The 23,123-nt window shown below is 51.7% G+C and overlaps 2 pseudogenes; one reads left to right on the forward strand and one right to left on the reverse strand.

Annotated features, from left to right (window-relative positions):
• LOC147119231 (uncharacterized) overlaps positions 1-23,123 on the reverse strand; it is a 108,533-nt pseudogene that overhangs the window by 8,872 nt on the left and 76,538 nt on the right.
• Positions 15,304-23,123, forward strand: part of LOC147119232 (uncharacterized) — a 125,322-nt pseudogene continuing 117,502 nt past the window's right edge.

Here is a 23,123-nt window from a genome sequence, read left to right on the forward strand (position 1 = left end):
ATGTCCACCTGAGAGAGCAGACGGGGCCTTGGTTTAACGTCTCCTCCAAAAGACAGCACCTCCGACAGTGCCGCACTCCCCTGGAGTGTCAGCCTAGATTTTTGTTTTCAAGTCTCTGGAGTGGGACTTGAACCCACAATTTTCTGAATCAGAGGCGAGAGTGCTACCCACTGAACCACTGTCTGACACTAAAGAACAAGCAGTTCTGACAAAAGGTCATCGACATGAAACGTTAACTCTGTTTCTGACTCCACAGATGCTGCCTGACCTGCTGAGTATTTCCAGCATTTTCTGTTTTTATTAAAGAAACGAGGGAGTGATTGCTGACAGGAAGAATGTTGGGTCATCCTGCACATGCGCACCTCCCTGGCGGCTGAGGCAAAACACCGGCTCGCCCCCACCTGAGCCGCGCACGCGTACCAGATGTTGCGGCTCTGCATGCGCGCCCGATGTTCCAACCGCGGGGTTTTGTGTGCTGAGCATGCGCATTGCGGACTGATCAGGATGGGCGATTGTGGAGCAGGAGGGAGAGCGCTGGGGCCATGAGCGCATGTGCGGGGCTCAGTGTCAACAGAGCACTTTCTGGAGCACTGGGTCTTGTGGGTATTACAGCCACCATTACTGCTGATCCTTTCAACCAACCTGTGCAGCAGCTGGAGCCTGAAAATCAGCTTCACTGCCCCTAGGTTTGGAAAGGGGAAAATTAATCAAGTTTGCCTCTGATCCTTTTCTGAACTCATTTTACAGGGTTATAGAAGTGAAGCAGTTACAGGCGGGAAGCTCAGACCAAACATCACATCAACATCTGACAGAGTCGCTGGATTCATCAGAACCTGAATATCATCGGCCTTTGCACATGGAAGGGGAAAGCAGCGATTGCAGCGATGACAAACCGCACACGTGTTCGGTGTGTGAACGCGGATTCAGCTGATCGCCTGACCTGGCGAGACACGTACACCATCACACCGGGGAGAAACTGGGTAAAGTTGGGGGCGGCGGGAAGGGATTCAGTTCCCCATCTGCATTGGAAGTTCAACGGCGCAGTCGTACCAGGGACAGTCCATTTACCTGCTCTGTGTGTGGAAAGGGATTTGTTTATTCATCCCACCTGCAAACACACCAGAGAGTTCACACTGACGAGAGACCATTTCAGTGTTCTGACTGTGGGAAGAGCTTTTAAAGCTCCAGGGAGCTGAAGGGACACCAGCTTGTTCACACTGATGAGAGACCATTTCAATGTTCTGACTATGGGAAGAGCTTTAAAAGCCCCCAGGATCTGAAGGGACACCAGCTTGTTCACACTGATGAGAGACCATTTCAGTGTCCTAACTGTGGGACGAGCTTTAAAATCCCCCGGGAGCTCAAGCAACACCAGCTTGTTCACACTGATGAGAGGCCGTTTAAATGTTCTGACTGTGGGAAGAGTTTTAAAAGCTCTGGGAATCTGAAGAGACACCAACACCCACACACTGGAGAGAGGCCATTCACCTGCTCCAAATGTGGGAAGGGATTCACTCAGTCATCCAACCTCCTGTCACACCAGTGAGTTCATACTGGGGAGAGCCCGTTCACCTGCTCCATGTGTGGGAAGGGATACACTCAGCCCTCCGACCTGCTGAGACACCAGCGAGTTCACACTGGGGAGAGGCCATTCACCTGCTCCGTGTGTGGGAAGGGATTCACTGTGTCATCCACCCTGCAGACACACCAGCTTGTTCACACTGACGAGAGACCCTTTAAATGTTCTGACTGTGGGAAGAGTTTTAAAAGCTCCGGGGAGCTCAAGCGACACCGGCTCCTCCACACTGGAGAGAGCCAGTTCACCTGCTCCATGTGTGGGAAGGGATTCACTGTGTCATCCACCCTCCTGACACACCAGCGTGTTCACACTGACGAGAGACACTTTAAATGTTCTGACTGTGGGAGGAGCTATAAATGCTCCCGGGAGCTGAAGAAACACCAGCGTGTTCACACTGATGAGAGACCCTTTAAATGTTCTGACTGTGGGAAGGGCTTTAAAAGCTCCGGGGATCTGAAGGAACACCAGCGAGTTCACACTGACGAGAGACCGTTTCAGTGTTCTGACTGTGGGAAGAGCTTTAAAAGCTCTGGGGATCTGAAGGAACACCAGCGAGTTCACACTGACGAGAAACCGTTTCAGTGTCCTAACTGTGAGAAGAGCTTTAAAAGCTCCAGGTATCTGAAGGGACACCAGCGAGTTCACACTGACGAGAGACCGTTTCAGTGTCCTAACTGTGGGAAGAGCTTTAAAAGCTCCAGGGATCTGAAGGGACACCAGCGAGTTCACACTGACGAGAGACCCTTTTAAATGTTCTGACTGTGGGAAGAGCTTTAAAAGCTCTACGAGCCTTAAGAGACATCAGCATGCTCACACTGATCATAGAACCTAACAGCACAGAAGGAGGTGATTTGGCCCATCGTGTCTGTGCTGGCTCTTTGAAAGAGCTGTCCAATTTAGTCCCAAACCCCAGCTTTATCCCCAGAACTCTGCAAACTAGTCCTCTTCAAGGACATGTCCAATTACCGTTTGAAAGTTCCTGTGGAACCTGATTCCAGCATCCTTTCAGATGGTGCGTTCCAGATCTTAACAACCCTCTGTGTGAAAACAATTCTCCTCATTCCCCTCTAGTTCTTTTAGCAACTATTTTAAATCTGTGACCTTTGGTTACCGACCCACTTGCCAGAGTGAACAGTTTCTCCCTACTTGTTCGATCAAAACCCCTCATCACTTTGAACACCTCTATTAGGTCTCCTCTTAACCTTCTCTGCTCTAAGGGGAACAATCCCAGCTTCTCCAAGCTCTCCACATAACTGAAGTCCCTCATCCCTGGTACCATCCTGGCCAACCTCCTCTGCACCCTCTCCAAGGCCTTGACATCCTTCCTAAAGTGTGGTGCCCAGAACTGTACACAAGACTCCAGCTGAGGCCAAAACCCTGCAGCTGTACAAAACCCTGGTTAGACCACACCTGGAGTACTGTGAGCAGTTCTGGGCACCACACCTTAGGAAGGATATATTGGCCTTGGAGGGAGTGCAGCGTAGGTTTACCAGAATGATACCCGGACTTCAAGGGTTAAGTTACGAGGAGAGATTACACAAATTAGGGTTGTATTCCCTGGAATTTAGAAGGTTAAGGTGTGATCTGATCGAAGTTTTCAGGATATTAAGGGGAACAGATAGGGTAGATAGAGAGAAACTATTCCCGCTGGTTGGGGATTCTAGGACTGGGGACATAGTCTAAAAATTAGAGCCAGACCTTTCAGGAGTGAAATTGGGAAACACTTCTACACACAAAGGGTGGTAGAATTTTGGAACTCTTTTCCACAAACGGCAACTGATGCGAGGTCAATTGTTAATTTTAAATCTGAGATTGATAGGTTTTTGTTACCCAAAGGTATTAAGGGATATGGGCCAATGGTGGGTGTATGGAGTTAGGTCACAGATCAGCCATGATCTCATTGAATGGCGGAACAGGCTCGAGGGGCTGAATGGCCCCCTCCTGCCCTATGTTCCTAACTAGTGATTTGTAAAGGTTTAGTGTAACTTCCTTGTTTTTGTATTCAGTGGCCCTATTTACAAAGCCAAGTATCCCATACGCTTTCTGAACCGCCTCACCGGCTTGCCGTGGCACTTTCAAAGATTTGTGAATATGGACCCCCAGGTCCCTCTGCTCTTGCACCCCCTCAAAATAGTCCCATTTAGATTATACGGCCTCTCCCTGTTGTTTCTCCCAAAGTGCATCACTTCACACTTATCCTCATTTAATTTCATCTGCCTTGTGTCTGCTCATTTCACAGTCTGTCTCTGTCCTTCTGAAGTCTGCTACTACTATGCTCACTATTTACTACGTTGCCAAATTTTGTATCATCCGTACACCTATACCCAAGTCCAGGTCAGTTATATATAACAAGAAAAACAATGGTCCTAATCCCGACCCCTGGGGGAACCCACTGCATACTTCCCTCCAGTCAGAAAAACATCCCTCAGCACTGCTCACTGTCTCCTATCACTTAGCCAATTATATACCCAAATTACCATCAGCCCTTTAATTCCCTGTGCTTCTCTTTTCCGAGAAAGTCTCTTACATGGTATTTTATCAAATGCCTTTTGAAAGTCCATATATACAACATCTGCTGCACTACCTTCATCAACCCTCTGTTACTTCATCAAAGAACTCAATCAGGTTAGTCAGACACGATTTACCTTTAACAAATCCATATTGGCTGTCCCTTATTAACCCATGCTTCTCCAAGTGGGAATTAATTTTGTCCTTGACAATGGTCTCTAGTCGTTCACCCACCACTGACATTAGACTGATGGGCCTGTAGTTACCAGGTTTAACCCTCTCCCCTTTTTTAAACAGGGTGTAACATTTGTAATCCCCCAGTCTTCTGGCACCACTCCCATACATCTGAGGGAGATTGAAAGATTGTGGTCAGAGCTTCTGCTATCTCCACCCTAGCTTCTCTCAGCAACCTAGGATGCATCACATCTGGACCGGGTGACTTGTTAACTTTGAGTGATGACAACCTATTGAGCACCTCCTTTCTATCTATTTGTATCCTATCCAATTTCTCTACTCCCCCCTCCTCTACTGCGACATTAACTTTATCCTAAATAACAACAGAAAATGCTGGAAAAACTCAGCAGGTCAGGTAACATCCGTGGAGAGAAATTTGAGTTGACGTTTCTGGTCGAACCCTTCTTCAAAACTGGGAAGAAAAGAAAATAGATCGAAGGCAGGGCTGCGATCGGACAAAAGAAGTGAAAGAGACAAAAGAAGTAGAAGAGACAATAAAAGGCATTCGAAGCCAGACGAGATGGTAATAGGCTGAGATTAGGTGTGAAGTGTACTGGCAGGGCAAAAGATAGCTGCCAGGTGGGAGAGAGAAACAAAAGGAAAGGGGGGGGGGAAAGGAGTGGAAAAATTACAGGTAAAAAATTAATGGGGGCCGAGGTTATGATCTGAAATTGTTGAACTCGATATTGAGTCCGGAAGGCTGCAGAGTGCCTAATCGGAAGATGAGGTGCTGTTCCTCGAGTTTACGTTGAGCTTCCATGGAACAATGCAAGAGGCCAAGGACGGTGAGGTCTGAGTGGGAATGGGGCGGTGAATTAAAATGACAGGTGACCGGAAGCTCGGGGTCACCCTTACGGACTGAACAGAGGTGTTCCGCAAAGCGGTCACCCAATCTGCGTTTGGTCTCCCCAATGTAGAGGAGACCGCATCATGAGCAGCGAATACAGTATACTAGATTGCGAGAAGTACAAGTAAATCGCTGTTTCACCTGGAAGGGGTGTTTGGGGCCCTGGACAGTGGGAAGTGGTGAGGTATAGGGGCAGGTGTTACATCTCCTCCGCTTGCACGGGAAGGTGCCAGGCGAAGGGGAAGGGCTGTTTGGGGTGATAGAGGAGTGGACTAGGGTGTCTCGGAGGGAGCGGTCCCTACGGAATGCTGAAAGGGGAGGGGAGGGGAAGATACATTTGGTGGTGGGATCATTTTGGAGGTAGCGGAAATGCCGGAGGATGATCCGTTGAATATGGAGGCTGGTGGGGTGAAAGGTGAGGACAAGGGGAACCCTATCGTGGTTCCGGGAGGGAGGGGCAGGGGTGAGGGCAGAAGTGCGGGATATAGAATGGACACGGTCGAGGGCCGTGTCAACCATGGTCAAATCAACTTTTATTGTCATTGTTAGTGCACAAGTGCAGTACAACGAAATGTAGGCTTGCGGCTCCCGAGAGTGTACAATTTGGATTAGGACACTTAAACATTTCAACATACATTTGTACATATATATTAGCATAAATATGACCATAATAAAGTGCATCGGCAGATGTGCAGGCTTTAGTTTTGTGGAAAAAGGAGGACATGTCTGAAGCAGTGGTGTGGAAGGTGGCATCGCCGGAGCAGATACGGCGGAGACGGAGAAACTGGGAGAATGGAATAGAGTCCTCCTCTTTTGTGACAGATGCTAAGTACTCATTCAGTACCTCAGCCACGCCCTCTGCCTCCGTATGATGAGCTCCTATTTGGTCCCTAATCGGCCCCACCATTCCTTTAACTATCCTTTTACTTTTCATTTGTTTATAGAAGATTTTTGGGTTCCCTTTTATGTTACCCCCTAATCTTTTCTCATATTGTCTCTTTGCCCTTCTTATATCCTGTTTCAATTTCCCCCGCACTCTCTGTATTCTGCCTGGTTTTTGATGGTATTCTGTACCTGACATTTGTCGTGAACCTTTTTCTGTTTTATTTTAACCTTTATATCCTTTCTCATCCAGGGAGATCTAGCTTTGGATGCCCCATTTTTCCTCCTTCTGGGAATATGTTTGGTTTGTACCCGAACTATCTCAGCCTTGAAGGCCTGCCATTGGTCATTCACTATTTTCCTTTCCAGAACTACTTTAAACCTAATGATATTGTGATCACTGTTAACCAGATCCCTCCTGCCCCAGAACCGATGAGAGACCCTTTAAATGTTCTGACTGTGTAAAGAGGTTTCAGAGTTCATCCAACCTGCTGAGTCACCAGCGAGTTCACACAGATCCTCAAAGACAGGAAGATGTTTTAGAAAGGCTGGCGGCACTAAAAGTTCGCAGCCATCTCAGAGTAGTGACCCTTTAATTACAATCTCACAGAACAAGGAGAATCACTGTCCCTTTAACTACCACAAATCCGTGTGTGGAGGAGAGGGGAGATACAGTCTGTCCCAGTAACTGTCGCAGAACAGAATTAACGACCCTGTCCCATAAGGGCTTGACCCTCCCCCACACCCTGCTTTTCCTCAAGTGTCTCATCCTTAAAATTCTCAGCCTTCTTTTCAAATCCCACCATGGCCTCGCCCCTCCCTATCTCTCTAATCTCCTTCAGTCCCACAACCCCCCCGAGAAGTTTGCGCTCCTCGAATTCTGGCCTCTTGAGCATCCCCGATTTTAATCGCTCCTTCATTGGCGGCCGTGCCTTCAGCTGCCTGGGCCCTAAGCTCTGGAATTCCCTCCCTAAACCTCCCCATCTCTCTACCTCTCTCTCCTTTAAGACCCTCCTTCAAACCGACCTCTTTGAACTTTTCTAACACTCCTGTGAAGACCCTTGGGACGTTTTACTACATTAAAGGTGCTTTAGGGGAACATCGGGTCTGATGAAAGGGGGGAACTGCTAGAAATCAGTGTTTGTAGGGAAATGGTGTTGGGGAAATTGATGGGATTGAGGGCCGATAAATCCCCAGGGCCTGATAATCTATATCCTAGGGTACTTAAGGAAGTGGCCCTAGAAATAGTAGATGCATTGCTGGTCATCTTCCAACATTCGATGGAATATGGAACAGTACCCATGGATTGGAGGGTAGCTAATGTTACCCCACTGTGGTGTATGTGCCTTTAAGTGCAATTGTGGTGTGTGTGCCTTTAAGAGCCCCAGGTGTGCGTAATGCCGGTAATTGCCACTTGGGCTATATAAGCCTGTGTATTGTGTATATCCTTTAGAACCCCCCCCAGACTTGCTTAGTAAATACCTATGAATCAACTCCTGTCTTCAGTGTCTTTATCTACACACGGACACTACAGTGGCGACGAAGTGGAAACGGACTTACCTGCAATTCGGCAGCACCTCAAGGACATCGATTCCTCCAGCGTCCAGAAGACTCAAGGAAGTAAGAGAAACTGTGGTTTCACCAGCTGGCCAAGCTGGTGGCAGGTACTGCGCTAATCCTTCCTGGGCGTCAGGCTGGGGCTCCAGCGGCGGGCTCTACAGCTGAGACAGGCAGCGAAATCGGAGGCAAGCAATAACGGACTGGGAGGGTGCACTCGGGAGACGGCCGGCGCGGCAAGCAGGTCAGCGTTTAGACCTCCGTCGGGAACGAGTCTCCAACAGTGAATAAACGGAAACCACAGTAAAACAGCGTTGTTATCGGTAGCAGCGGCGGGAAAGCGCAGGAAGCGCCATATCGTTGCTACAGAGAAAAAAAAAAAGCGCGGGAAGCACCATATCTTTTTTGAAATGCCTAAGTCTGGCAATATTGATGCTTTTGATAACGAAACAGAGCCTAACTTTGGCAATATTGATGTTTTTGATAACAAGATAGAGGATTGGACCACATATGTCGAAAGAGTGGAGGTGTTTTGCACTGCAAATGGAATAGAAGATGAAAAAAAAGCTTCAGTGCTTCTGGATCTAATGGGCGCAGAAACATACAAGCTGTTACGCAACTTAATCACTCCAGCCGAACCGATGGACAAGAATTTTGAGGAGATTGTTGATACCCTACACTGCCAATTCGAGGCAGGACTGGCAGATTCTCTGCAAGACAAATTCATCTGCGATCCCCTAAGTGTAGAAACACAAAAAAAGGTATCTTCTGGAAAAGATTTAACACTGGACAAGGCTTTCAGTGCAATAGGAGCGGCAAAGATACAGCAAAGGCCACAGGACTTCGGCACCCATGAAATGACACGGGGTTTCGAGAGATGTTATCGCTGCGGCAGATCCAACCATGACCAGAGGGATTGTTGGTTCAAAGAAAAAGCATGCAGGCGATGCGGAAAGATGGGACACATTCCACGTGTATGCCGATCTGAAAATAAAAAATCCACTAACGGGAAAAGAATCAATAAGGAAAAGCACAGAAAGGTACAAATGATGACGGACAGTAGCTCCAAAGACCAGAAGAGCGATAGCAACTCCGGAAACAAGAGACTAAGCTCTCTCAAATTACATAATGTAATTGCCAATGAAGATTACCAGACCATTTGGGTTACCCTCATAATAGCAGGGTCCCCAGTTAAAATGGAGCTAGATACAGGATCAGCTCTAACCGTAATAAATCGACGAGATTACGAGAGGCTATTTTCGCATATACCTCTAAAAGACACATCCATTATCTTAAAAACATATACGGGGCAGAAAGTATACCCCAAAGGAAAAATAAAGGTGCCTGTGGTATACAACGGCAAAGAAATACAAAAGTTGTATTTATACATTCTACAAGATGGTGGTCCACCGTTGTTGGGACGTGAATGGATAAGGAAGATACGTTTAGACTGGCACTCCATTCAGGCACTGACGGTGACCAGTAAGGAAAAAAACAATGATGACATCATACCTGAACGATTAAAAGACATCTTGGCCAACGCCAAAGAAGTGTTTCAAGAGAAACTAGGAACCTTGAAAGGCATCACCGCCTCAATAAAAGTGGAAGATGCAGCAATTCCAACATTTTTTAAGGCAAGGCCGGTGCCATACGCAATACGTCCGGCAGTCGAGGCAGAGCTGGAGAATTTGGAAAAGGCAGGCGTATTATCCAAAATAGATTGGAGCGAATGGGCAACACCCATCGTTCCAGTCATGAAAAAAGCATTGAAAAATAACTGAGGAACAGAGAAAAATTCACATCTGTGGGGACTTTAAGGTGACTGTAAACCCGGTCCTTCACACGGTACAGTATCCTCTTCCGAGGATAGAAGATATTTTCGCCTCACTATCCGGAGGAAAACGTTTCACAAAAATTGACTTGGCACAGGCATATCTACAGATGGAGGTTGAGGAAACCTCTAAAAAGTATCTCACAATAAACACACACAAAGGCCTGTACCAGTACAATCGACTGGTTTTTGGAGTAGCATCAGCTCCAGCTATCTGGCAAAGAGCTATGGAGCAAGTCCTGCAAGGGATTCCGGGGACTCAGTGTTACCTAGACGACATCCTTATAACAGGAGAAAATGACAACGAGCACCTTGCCAATTTGGAGCAGGTGCTCACTAGGCTGAAAGAACGGGGCCTACGAGCAAATCGCCCCAAGTGCGAATTTTTCCAAAATCAGATATCATATTGTGGCCACATAATTAATAAGGAAGGGTTGCATAAGTCACCTGAAAAAATTGAAGCAGTTATAAAAGCCCCAGCACCTGAAAATGTTTCACAATTGAGGTCATTCCTGGGATTAATAAATTACTATCATAAATTTTTACCGAACTTATCAACTATTCTACACCCTCTTAATGATCTTCTACACACAGGAGTGATTTGGAAATGGAACGAAGACTGTAAACGTGCCTTCCATAAATGTAAAGACTTAATCACATCCGAGAAAGTTTTGGCTCATTACAACCCATCACTACCAATCAGACTGGCGTGCGATGCATCCCCTTCCGGCATAGGAGCGGTATTGTCCCATAGATTCCCTGATGGCTCGGAACGGCCGATAGTTTTTGCGTCACGCTCATTGAACTCAGCTGAGCGTAACTATTCCCAGATAGACAGGGAAGCACTCAGCCTGGTATGGGGAGTGAAGAAATTCAACCATTACCTACACGGACAAAAATTTACCTTGCTGACTGACCATCAACCCCTCATCTCCATATTCAACCCTAAGAAAGGTGTCCCCATTATGACGGCACAAAGACTACAGAGGTGGTCCCTTTTTCTAGGGGCACACCAATACAACATTGAATACAAAGGGTCAAAACAGCATGGGAATGCTGACGGTTTATCGCGCCTGCCATTGCCAACGATAGAAGAGGCACCTACAGTAGACCCAGTAGAGATATTCCACTCTACCATAGTGGAATGTCTACCGGTGACAAATTCTGCCATTGAAAGGGAGACCAGAAATGACCCTACTCTCTCACGGGTCTACGATTTAACAATGAAGGGATGGCCAGCACATGGTGAACCACTGTTGCCAGCATTCTCACAAAGAAGAGAACAGCTGTCAGTGTGCCGAGGAACCTTGATGTGTGGATCCAGAGTGGTGATTCCACCCAAACTCCAGGATAAAGTGCTAAAGGAGCTTCACGAGGGGCATCTGGGTGGAGTGAAAATGAAGAACCTAGCTAGGGCGTTTGTATGGTGGCCAGGTATCGATGGAGACATTGAAGACATGACCAAGAGCTGCCTAGGATGCCAGAAGGTCCAAAATGCTCCGCCACAGGCCCCTCTACATCCATGGGAGTGGCCCTCATCTCCCTGGCAAAGGGTGCACATCGACTTTGCTGGTCCATTTATGGATTCAATGTTCTTAATCGCAGTTGATGCACACTCCAAGTGGCCGGAGGTAATAAAGATGTCCTCCACCACCACGGAAAAAACCATCACAGTATTAAGGACCATATTTGCCAGGAATGGGCTGCCGGAACAGATATGTTCTGATAATGGACCGCAATTTGTGTCCGAAGAATTCAGAAAGTTCTTAAAAAACAATGGGGTAAAGCACTACACGTCCGCCCCATACCATCCCGCCACCAATGGATTGGCTGAAAGGTTTGTCCAGACCTTTAAGAAGGCCATAAAGGCCATGGGAAATGAAGACATAAAACTTCAGCACAAGGTGGATAACTTCTTATTTGCATATAGGAATGCAACACATATGGTTACAAACCAAACTCCCGCCATGATGTTCTACAATAGAAACCTAAGATGCCGGCTGGATTTGGTCAAGCCCAACATCCGAAGGGACGCGGAGAACCGGCAGTTTCAGGGCATGAATGAAAGGCCAACTAGGGCCTTCCAGATAGGCCAACCGGTTTTGGCCCGGGACTACCGTACCGAGAAATGGCAGCCTGGAACTATCTGCACATGACTAGGACCACTGATGTATACCGTGGACATCGGAGAAAGCATAATAAGGCGCCATGCTGACCAAATCATCAAGTCATCCGAAAAGGGACAACCTACACCACCACGCTATACATCTAACGATGAAGTAGAGATACCCATATCTACCTCCGATCCGGTGATACTGGAACCCGATGAACCCGACACTGGCCTTCAAGCCGAATCAGACTTGCCAGAAGAATCTACTACACCACCAGAAACTACTGCACCCCCGAGGCGTTATCCGGACCGAGTCAGGAAGCCTCCTGAGAGACTTAACTTATCATTAATTAATACAGCAATGTATATTATTTTGCATATAACATGTAATTAATAATTACTTAAAATATGATGTACTAGTTAGCTAGAAGGGGAGGAATTGTGGTGTATGTGCCTTTAAGTGCAATTGTGGTGTATGTGCCTTTAAGAGCCCCAGGTGTGCGTAATGCCGGTAATTGCCACTTGGGCTATATAAGCCTGTGTATTTTGTATATCCTTTAGAACCCCCCCCAGACTTGCTTAGTAAATACCTATGAACCAACTCCTGTCTTCAGTGTCTTTATCTACACACGGAAACTACACCCACGATTCAAAAAAGGTGGTAGAGAGAAAACGGGGAATTGTAGACCGGTGAGCCTGACATCGGTAGTGGGGAAAATGCTAGAGTCCATTATAAAGGATGTAATAGCAGAGCACTTGGAAAAAAGTGACCGGATCGGACAAAGTCAACATGGCTTTTCAAAAGGTAAATTGTGCTTGACTAATCTACTGGAATTTTTTGATCATGTAACTGGTAAAATAGATAAGGGAGAACCAGTGGATGTGGTGTATTTGGATTTTCAAAAGGCTTTCGATAAGGTCCCGCATAAGAGATTAGCGTGTAAAATTAAGGCACATGGGATTGGGGGCAAGGTATTGACTTGGATAGAGAACTGGTTGGCAGACAGAAAGCAAAGAGTTGGAATAAACGGCTCTTTTTCCGAGTGGCAGGCAGTGACTAGTGGGGTACCGCAGGGATCTGTCCTAGGACCCCAGCTATTCACAATATATATTAATGATCTGGACGAGGGAACTAGATGTAATATCTCCAAATTTGCAGACGACACAAAGCTGGGTGGGCGTGTGTGTTGTGAGGAGGATGCCGAGAAACTACAGGATGATTTGGACAGGTTGGGTGATTGGGCAGAAGCATGGCAGATGCAATATAACGTGGATAAATGCGAGGTTATCCACTTTGGTGTCAAAAACAGGAAAGCAGGTTATTATCTAAATGGCAATAGATTGGGAGAAGGGGAAGTGCAACGAGACCTGAGCGTCCTTGTGCACCAGTCGCTGAAAGTAAGCATGCAGGTGCAGCAGGTGGTTAAGAAGGCAAATGGTATGTTGGCCTTCGTAGCGAGAGGGTTTGAGTACAGGATGTCTTGCTGCAGTTGTACAGGGCCTTGGTGAGGCCACATCTTGAGTATTGTGTGCAGTTTTGGTCGCCTTATCTGAGGAAGGATGTTCTTGCCATGGAAGGAGTGCAGCGAAGATTCACCAGGCTGATACCTGGGATGGCAGGAATGACGTATGAGGAGAGATTGGTTCGATTGGGCTTGTACTCGCTGGAGTTTAGAAGAATGAGGGGGGATCTCATCAAAACTTATAAAATTCTAACAGCACTAGACAAACTAGATGCTGGAAGGATGTTCCCGATGGTCGGGGAGTCCAGAATCAGGGGTCACAATCTAAGGTTAAGGGGTAAGCCATTTAGGACAGAGATGAGGAGGAATTTCTTCACCCAGTGAGTGGTGAACCTGTGGAATTCTCTGCCAAAGAAGGCAGTAGAAGCTAATTCATTAAATATATTCAAGAAGGAGTTGGATATATTTCTTAAGGCTAAAGGGATCAAGGGATATGGAGAGAACACAGGAACAGGGTACTGAATTTGGATGATTAGCCATGATCTCATTGAATGGCGGAGCAGGCTCGAGGGGCCAAATGGCCTGCGCCTGCTCCTATCTTCTATGTTTCTATGTTTATAAATACAAGTGGTTGCTGTTTCCTGAAACTAGTAATAAATTCCCCAGAGGGCAAAAAACTTGTACTTTTACTCCCAAATATTAAAAAGTTTGTTCTACAGAAGCACGGGGTTTATCTGCTTTTATTAATGAATTTAAAAAGTCTCTATCAAAACCTGAGCCAGTGTGTTGTGAGACAAAGAGCCTTGTGTCCAATAAGGGGAATAAAGGCCCACAGCCTCCCCTGGCCCCAGGCCCTGAACAAGGGACTGGAGAAACTCGCTGCCCTGCAGATCAGACAATCAGCCAGCGCTAGTCCCACCCCTCGGGCTCCCCGATTGGTTGGAGGACCCACCGCCGGCTCGCTCCTCCAGCCCCGCTCGCTCCCTATTGGTCGGAAGCTTCCGTCAATCAGGCCGCAGGCCCAGGTCACGTGTCCCTCACCGACTTTACAAAGAAAGCCTCGAGCGGTCGCCAGGCGGAGCTGCAGGTCAGCGGGAGCGGGGTCGGGAGATTAATAAACTCCAGGTAGGCCGCGCCGCAGGGTTTATAATGTTGGAGAACGGTCTCAGGCCTGATTGAGATCCAGTGGCCTGGTCTTTGTTCCGCCGGTTGGCAGTGGTGAGGCTTTTCTCCGTGAAAGGCCCGGGTTACCCGCTGCCATCTTGGTGGAGGAAAGACAGACCGGTTCCACCTGCAGCATGGCGCATGCGCTGCCATCTTCTCTCCTCCTGAGGTGGTCCCTGGGACCGAGGATGATGCGTTTCCACTAACAATTGGTTGTCAGGTGACTGATGAGCGCGGCACCAGGAAACCCGGACAGGAGAAACCACAACTGAATCGACAGAGCAGAGCCACCAATCCAGAGCCGGCTTGTATCAGGGTGGGCGCTGGATGCGGAAGTCGCTCCCTGGCCGCCTGTGTAGGTCTTTTTGTTGCTTCAGCTTGAGCTGGAGTGGAGATGGGGAGAAGCTGCTGGGTTTAACCCCCAGTACTTCTGAGCCCAGGAGGACCCAACAATTTCCAATGTGAGACTGTCAAGGGAGGTGGATTCTAGGGGAGATTAGGTTATTAAACAGACACTGTCCCTACAAAAAAGAGTATTGTTTTAGGAACAAGTATTTCTGTGGAGGCTTTTAATCTATTTCACATCTACAGATTTTTTATTCATTCTTGGGGTGTGGGTGTTGCTGGCAAGGCCATCATGTCCAAGGCAGGATGGTTTGTGACTTGGGGAACTTGGAGGTGATGGTGTTCCCATGCACCTTCTGCCTTTGCCCTTCTAGGTGGTGGAGGTCTGTTGTTTGGGAGGTTCTGTCAAAGTGCGAGTCGCGTTGCAGATGTATAAAATCCCTCTCCTTCACCCCCTCCCCCTGACGCCCCTCTCTCCTCACATAGAGGCCCAGATCGGGTGGTGAGTTCCAGTGAACTAGTGGAATTTTATGACAATCCAGCAGCTTTCATGGTCACTTTTTTTTAGCGCCAGACCCACAAATTACCAGATTCATTGAGCTCAATTTCACAACCTGCCTCTTCTTGTGGGTTCTCTCTCACTTCCTTTTTCCTGTTTTAAATTAATTTTACAGGGCATTAGAAAGGGAGGATTTGCAGACAGGAAACTCAAACCAAACATCACATCAAGATCTGACAGATTCACTCGATTCATCAGGACATGAATATCATCAGCCTTTGAATATGGAAGCAAAAAGCACCGTTCACAGCGGGGAGAAACCGTACACATGTTCTGTGTGTGGATGAGGCTTCAACCGATCCTCTGGCCTATCAACACACAAGCGCTGTCACACTGGGAAGAGGCCGTTCACCTGCCCTGAGTGTGGGAAAGATTTCACTAATTCATCTCACCTACTCAGACAACAGCGAGTTCACACTGGGGAGAGATTGTTCACCTGTTACATGTGTGGGAAGGGATTCACTCAGTCATCCAACCTGCTGAGACACCAGCGAGTTCACACTGGGAAGAATCTGTTCACTTGCTCTGTGTGTGGGAAGGGATTCAATCAGTCATCCAACCTGCTTAATCACCAGTGAGTTCACACTGCTGAGAGACCTTTTAAAAGGCCGGACTGCGGGAAGTGCTATAAAAGTTCTGGGGAACTGATATGCCATCAACGTGTTCACACTGGGGAGAGACCGTTCAGCTGCTCTCACTGCGGGACTGGGTTCAGGTGGTCATCTGAACTCACTGTACACCAGTGAGTTCACACTGGAGAGAGGCCATTCACCTGCTCTGTGTGTGGAAAGAGATTCACTCAGTCATCCACCCTGCTGAAACACTAGCGCGTTCACACTGTGGAGAGGCCATTCACCTGCTTCGAGTGTGGGACAGGATTCACTCAGTCATCCGACCTTCAGACACACCAGCGAGTTCACAGTGGGGAGAGGTCGTTCACCTGCTCTGAGTGTGGGATGTGTTTCACTCGTTCATCCCAGTTGCTTGCACACCAACTTGTTTACACTGATAAGAGACCTTTTAAATGTTCTGACTGTGAGAAGAGATTTAAAAGCAAAATGTATCTGCTGAGACTGGACCAGAGAGTTCACACTGCGGTGAGGCCGTTCACCTGCCCTGAGTGTGGGAAGTGCTATAAAAGTTCCGGGGAACTGACATGCCATCAACGTGTTCACACTGGGGAGAGGCCCTTCAGGTGCTCTCACTGCGGGACTGGGTTCAGGCAGTCATCTGAACTCACTGGACAGCAGCGCACTCACACCGGGAGAGACCATTCACCTGCTCCGTGTGTGGGAAGGGATTCACTCAGTCATGCATCCTGTTGATACACCAGCGAGTTCGCACTGGGGAGAGTCCGTTCAGCTGCTCCGTGTGTGGGGAGGGAATCATTCGTTCATCCACCCTGCTGACACACCAGCGAGTTCACAAGTGACTGCAGGGGTTGGATTCTGCTGTTATTGCTGCTGTTAATAACATCCAGGACTGAACCATGTTCATTCTGACAGTTGGGGTTTGGTTCTGCTGATGTTAGTAACTCCTGTAACTGGGCTGGAGTTTAATATTCTGGATCAATGCCAAATAAACCAGCTTTGTTTTAAACACATTGTTGTAGATTTTCTTCTTTCCCACCTGAGTGTTTAGCATCACCTGGCTGGAGCTCAGAAAGGACAATCTGGGGGAGGATCGTACGGTGGGAACAGAACTTCAGCCTGGACACAGTCCTTCAGGGCCACACTGAGAGGGGCAAACGGCACTTTGGTCTTTCTCGACTCTCTTCACTGACAGCAAAGGCTCCGTGTGGGTTAATCTCGAGGCGTGTGAGAAACGTGTCCCAGCCGCTCTCTGCCATGGTTCAGAGCTCCTAGGCATGGAACAGAAGGCTCCTTTAGGAATGTAGCCCAGTGCTTTTTTTTTAATGGCCTTATTAACGTCTGTCGGCACCCCGAAGAAGAAAGGGGAAGAGGGCAGGTGCTGGCAGTTGGCCAAAAAAAGTTGCCGCCTGTAGTGTCCGAGTATCAATAATACACGGACTGCAGGAGAACAATAATAACAGGTATTTACTGAACAGAGGGTACTCTTCTTGTTTGGACCCCAAAAAAAAAACCAATTGGACTGTAAATAAACAAAAGTTCAACTAAAACTTAACAAATCAAATTAAAATTTGGTTTTCCTGGTTGATAATGCACTCCAGTCCCCGCGGCGCCCACCGGTCGCGGAAATACTCAAGCGCGCCGGCGGACACCACGTGCTCCATCTCCAGGGCCACCCGGGCGCGAACATGGCCGCGGAAGAGAGGCAGGCAATCCGGCTGTACGACCCCCTCGACCGCCCGCTGCCTGGACCAATTGATGGCTCGTTTAGCCAGGCCCAGGAGCAGGCCCACAAGGAGGTCCTCCAACCTGTCCACTCCCCTCCGCACCGGGTGACCGTAGATCAAGAGCGTGGGACAGAAGTGCAACCAAAAATTGAGGAGCAGCCCCTTCAAGTAGTGAAAGAGGGGCTGCAACCTCTCACACTCCATATAAACGTGAAAAACGGACTCCCCCAGGCCGCAAAAAATGCAGGCGGCCTGGGAGTCCGTGAACCTACTTAAAACCTTATTGCACGGGACCGCTCCGTGCAACACCCTCCAGGCCAAGTCCCCGATGGAACAAGGAAGGACACCCGTGTAGAGAGCCCTCCATTGGGGACCTCCGCCACCGCCAGTCGGCAAGACGCCAGGCCAAGGCATGTCCGGACGGTAGACAAAGATGGCAAAGTGGAGAGTGTGCAGGAGCAGCCCGTACAGGAAACCCCTCTGCGCGGAATGAAAAGGCACGGAGGGTATTTCCTCCAGATGGCTCAAGTTGTGAGGCGCCGGTTCCTGAGGGGAGTTTCGGGGCCGGGCGCCGATGAGGAAATCCATCCGAACGGGGGTAAGCTCGGACGGGATCGCCCCATGTGCTTGCGCCGCCTCGATACACCTAGTGGAGTCGGGGCCCAGTGCTGCTTTCACCGATTCGATGGCTTCGACCGCAAGCCGGACGTTGGCCCAGGACAGGCGCCGCGCCAGCTCCTCCGGCGCCATCCAGCCCGCTCCTCCGCCATCGAGCAGGTCCCCGACTCTGGTCACCTTGCCAGGCACAGCCCTGCCCTCCGCCAGCCGCCCGAACCCGCGTTCGTGGAGGTGCGGATTCCTGAGCAGCGACTCCCGAAGGAGAGCCGCCACTCCTGACGGGGGAGAGCTCCGCCTGGAAGCGACGTAGTTCCAAACCCATAGCAGTTCCTGGTAGAAGACAGGCAGCTCCCACAGGCCGGCACGCCTGCCGCCCACTTTCGCGAACAGGAGCTGCATGTCGTAATTGAGGCCGTGCAGCTGACGGAAGAAAAACGTCGCCAGCGCACACCATCTCGGAGGATTCTCGACGTACAGGTATCTCTGCAGCATCTGAAGACGGAAAGTCGCAGCCCGGGTGCGAAGGCACACCAGCACCTGTCCGCCCTCCCTAAGCGGGAGACACAGAACCGCGGCAGAGACCCAGTGCTTCCTTTTGTCCCAGAAGAAGTCGATGAGCTTCTTCTGCATCTTGGCGACAAACGCAGGGGGAGGGATCAAAGTGACCAACCGGTACCACAACATGGCGGCCACCAGCTGGGTTATGACCAGCGCTCGACCCCTGTAGGACAACACTCGGAGCAGTCCTGTCCAGCATCCTAGGCGAGCGGTGACTTTGGCCTCCAGCTCTTGCCAGTTCGCCGGCCAGGCGTCCTCGGCAGGGCTAAGGTAAACTCCCAAATAGAGGAGGTGCGTGGTGCTCCAGGCAAAAGGCCTGAACTCCTCCGGCAGGGGGTCCACCTGCCACTGACCCACCAGGAGTCCGGAACATTTCTCCCAGTTGATCTTGGCAGAGGATGCGTCTGAGTAAATCTGCTGGCATTCCCGCATCCTCCGCAAGTCAGCGGGATCTGTGACCGTGAGGAGCACGTCATCGGCGTAAGCCGAGAGGACCACCTCTACGCCCAGCCCTTGCAGAGCCAGTCCCGTCAACCTCTTCCGCAAGAGGCGCAGGAAATGCTCCACGCAAATGGCGTATAACTGACTGGACATGCGGCATCCCTGACGCACCCCCCTCCCGAAGCGAAGGGGCGCCGTCAAGGACCCGTTAACTTTAATCAGACACTCCGCAGCGGCGTACAGAAGTCGGGTCCGGGTGACGAAATGCGTCCCAAACCCGAATGCGCGCAGAGTCCCGAAGAGTTACTCGTGATCCACCCTGTCGAACGCCTTCTCCTGATCCAGGGAAAGGAAGGCGACCGACAGACCAGCCCTCTGGGAGTGGTGGACCAGGTCCCGGACCAGATGGATGTTATCGTGGATGGTCCGGCCCGGGGCCGTGTTGGACTGGTCGGGGTGGATCATGTGGGCCAGCATGGTGCCAAGGCGAGCAGACATGGCCCTGGCAAAAATTTTATAGTCCGTGCTGAGGAGGGAGACCGGGCGCCAGTTCTTAAGGAGGCGGAGATCACCCTTCTTAGGCAGCAGGACAATGACCGCCCTGCGCCAAGAGAGGGGCATCTCCCCGGTCGCCAAACTTTCCCCCAGGACCCGCGTGTAGTCGCCCCCCAAGACGTCCCAGAATGCCCTGTGGAACTCCACAGTCAGCCCGTCCAGCCCCGGGGACTTTCCCCTAGAGAGCTGGCGGAGGGCGCCGGTCAGCTCCGCCAGGCTTAGCGGAGCGTCCAATTTTTCGACGCCCTCCGGGCTGACCTTCGGCAGGTCCTCCCACAAAACTCTGTGCACATCCTCGCTGGACAGATCCGGAGAGAACAGAGCCCCGTAATAGGCGCGGGTCTCCGCGCTGATTCCCTCCGGATCTGAGACTAGTGATCCGTCATCGGCCAGCAGCCCCAAGAGCTGCTTAGGGACCCCCCGTCTTTTTTCCAGCGAGTAGAAGAAGGGGGAGCCGCGGTCCAGGTCCCGCAGGAGCTGGATCCGTGACCTCACGTATGCGCCTCGGGACCCGATGAGCTGCAGGTCCTTCAGCCCGCCCTTCTTCTCTTCGTACACCTTCCGCAGGGCTGGGCCCTCGACGACCTGACCGAGACGGGACTCCAGGTCGAGCACCTCCTTCTCCAACTGCCCGACCCGGGCCTCCCGCCTCTTGGTCGACCCCTTCGCGTACTCCTGACAGAAGAGACGGATGTGAGCCTTGCCCACGTCCCACCATAGCCTCAAGGAGGGGAAGCCCCCCCACTTCCTTCTCCAGTCGGCCCAGAACCGACGAAACGAATCCCGGAACCGCGCGTCCTCCAGCAGCAGGTTGTTAAAATGCCAGTACGCGGACCCCCCCCCCTTGCGCGCGCAGCGGAGTGAGCTCCGCCCACACCAGGTGGTGGTCCGTGCACGGCACCGGCTGCATGGAAGCCGCCGGAATGCAGGAGACGTACGCCCAGGAAATGTAGAGGCGGTCGATCCTGGACCTTCCTCCCCCTGACCTCACGCTAGTGCAGGCGCTGGAGTCGAGGTGGAGATTTCGCCAGACGTCCACCAAGTCGAAGGACCCGACCAGGTCCCTCAACTTCTCCATCGCCGCCGGGCTTCGCGGGGGACCCGAACGGTCCCTCGCCTCGAGGGTGCAGTTAAAATCCCCCCCCGAGGATGACGCACTCGCCCGCGTCGACGGAGCCCAAAAGAGCGGACACTTCTTCGAAGAAGCGCACTTGCTGCGCACCGGTCTGAGGGGCGTACACGTTCACTAGATGGAGCGGCACGCCCCCCAGGCGAACAGTGACCTGGAGCAAGCAGCCTGGCACGTGCTCCTTGATCCCCAAGATCTCCGGCTGAAAATGCGGGGCCAGCAAGATAGCCACCCCGCTAGAATTGTTGGAGAGGTGACTCATGCTGACCCCTCCTTGCCACTCCAGGAGCCATGTGGCTTCGTCTCCCGGAACGGTGTGGGTTTCTTGCAGGAAACACACTGCATACTTCCTGTCCCGAAGGACCGAGATGTTGCTGAATCTGTGGCGTGCCTCCCTGCTGCCGTTGATGTTGAGGCTGGCTATGGTTATCTTCATGTCAGAAGCATAGTGCAACATCTACCTACACCTAACGGGGGGAGGGAGCGCAGCCGCTGGTCAGCCGCCACTTCCTCAGCAGCCCAGTGAGAAACGTTCTGAGCCGACGCAGCTCGAGTGGGTCCACGCCCTCGTCCACTCCCATGATTTTAATGGCGGCGCGGACGGACACGATGAGCAGCGTCAGCTCCGACCGCCTGTCGAGGGCCAGCCGGATCTTATTTTGCTGACCCCGGCACGTGGCCATAAAGTCCCAGAGTTCCCTTACGGGAATGAGGAGAGACTCGGCGAGGGGCACGAGGTCATCCAGCGCCTCGTGGACGGTGGAGTCCAAATCGTCCTCCGTGCCCATCACCGAGTCCCCATCCTCCTCCAGGGGGTCGTCACCAGCGGCCGACCCGTCCGTCGCACAGTGCGCAGCGAACGGCTCAGCCACACTAGCCGGCCCCGCCTCTGCCCGGATCCCACCCCCAGGATCGGCGGCAGAGGATTCCTCCCTGGGCTCCTCTAGGGGCGCCGGGCCAGAAGACGGCGGCGGTTCGGAGTCCCCCACCGCCTCAGATGCCAGAACGACCGGAGAAACCGGGGAGAGAACAATTCCCAGCACCTCCAGTACGTCCGGCACCAGAGACGCAGCCAGAGGGCCATCCTCCTCCCCGCCACCAGCCACCGACCCAGCGGATGGGGTGCTTTCAATTAAAACCTCCACTGGGACGAGCAGCCCCTGGGAGATGTCCGGGTCGCATTGGATGAGCTCATTTTCCTCGAGCTCGCCCGACCCAGACCCCAGGCCGCCCGACCCGGCGAGGGGTAACGGCACCGATGAAATGTCAATAGCCGTGGGTTGTTCCGTGACCTCCCCCATGGGCAGGGTCTCGTCCCCATCCCCGGGAGTCACGTGCCGGACAGACACATCTGCCTCAGCCTCCCGAGGGACAGGCGACCCCTGCCGATCGCTGGTGATGACGACAGCGGGGGGGGGGGGGCGCAGTACCTGCGGCGGGCGACGACTCCCCCTGCTCAGAGGGACCTTCCTCCTCCCGGTCCTCCTCCTCTTCCAGGGGGTCGCGCCTTCTTTTTAGCACGGAGGGAGCGAGGGAGACCTCCATGTCTGCTGAGGCCTCCTCCTCTGCTCCCTCCGGCGGAGCAGGTTTGTCGGGTTCCTCAGGCCCAAGCCCGGCCGCAGGTATTGGCGTTACCGCTGCGGCGGTTGCGGCCACAGGCTCGGGCATGAGGCCCCTCCCACTCACGTCTGCCCCGATGAACTCCGCGAGGAGCGCGGGTGTAAGGGGCGCAAGGGGCAAGGTCTGGCCATCCATGGGGGGACCCGCCCTAAGGTGTTTATTTTTCCACCGCGCCTTCTTTCCGGCCGGACGCACTCCCTCCCCCCCGTTGGAGGCCTTGGTGGCATCGGCCCCCGACATCGACCGCGCATCAGATGTTCCCGACGCGCGGGCAGATCCGGGGGGAGGAGCAGCGGCGGCGCCAGCCTCGGCCGCACAAGATGATCCGGCGGCCTTGGAGGCGGGGCAGTTTTTCCGGATGTGCCCCACCTCCTTGCAGGCATGGTACCGCACACCGTCCGACATCCAGAAGACGCGATAGGCGGTCCCCTCGTGGTGGATGATGAACGCCCCGTCGGTGTCCTCCTCCCGCGCCAGCTGGATAAACAGCTGGCGCCGGAAGGAGAAGACGTGGCGAAGGCTGGCCTCCCGGAAGCCGAGTGGGATGGGCGTAATCCCCGACCTCACCTCCCCAAGTTGGCATAAATGGGGGAGGAGGAGCTCACCAGTAACATAGGGTGGGACGTTCGAGATGACGATCCTCTGCGCGGTGGCCTCGAGAGGATCCACCGGCAGAAAGGTCCCACCCATGGTGAGCCCCTTGGCGACGGCCAGGGACACCGCCCGCTCCGACCCCAGGAAGAACACAGCCTTCCTGTACATTTTTGAGGCCGCGACGATGACTGAGGGGCCGACAACCCCAGCCA

This window comes from Somniosus microcephalus, chromosome 4, assembly GCF_052327205.1.
Source record: "Somniosus microcephalus isolate GS21.2 chromosome 4, FLI_Smic_1.0, whole genome shotgun sequence".
NCBI classification, from domain to species: Eukaryota; Metazoa; Chordata; class Chondrichthyes; order Squaliformes; family Somniosidae; genus Somniosus; species Somniosus microcephalus.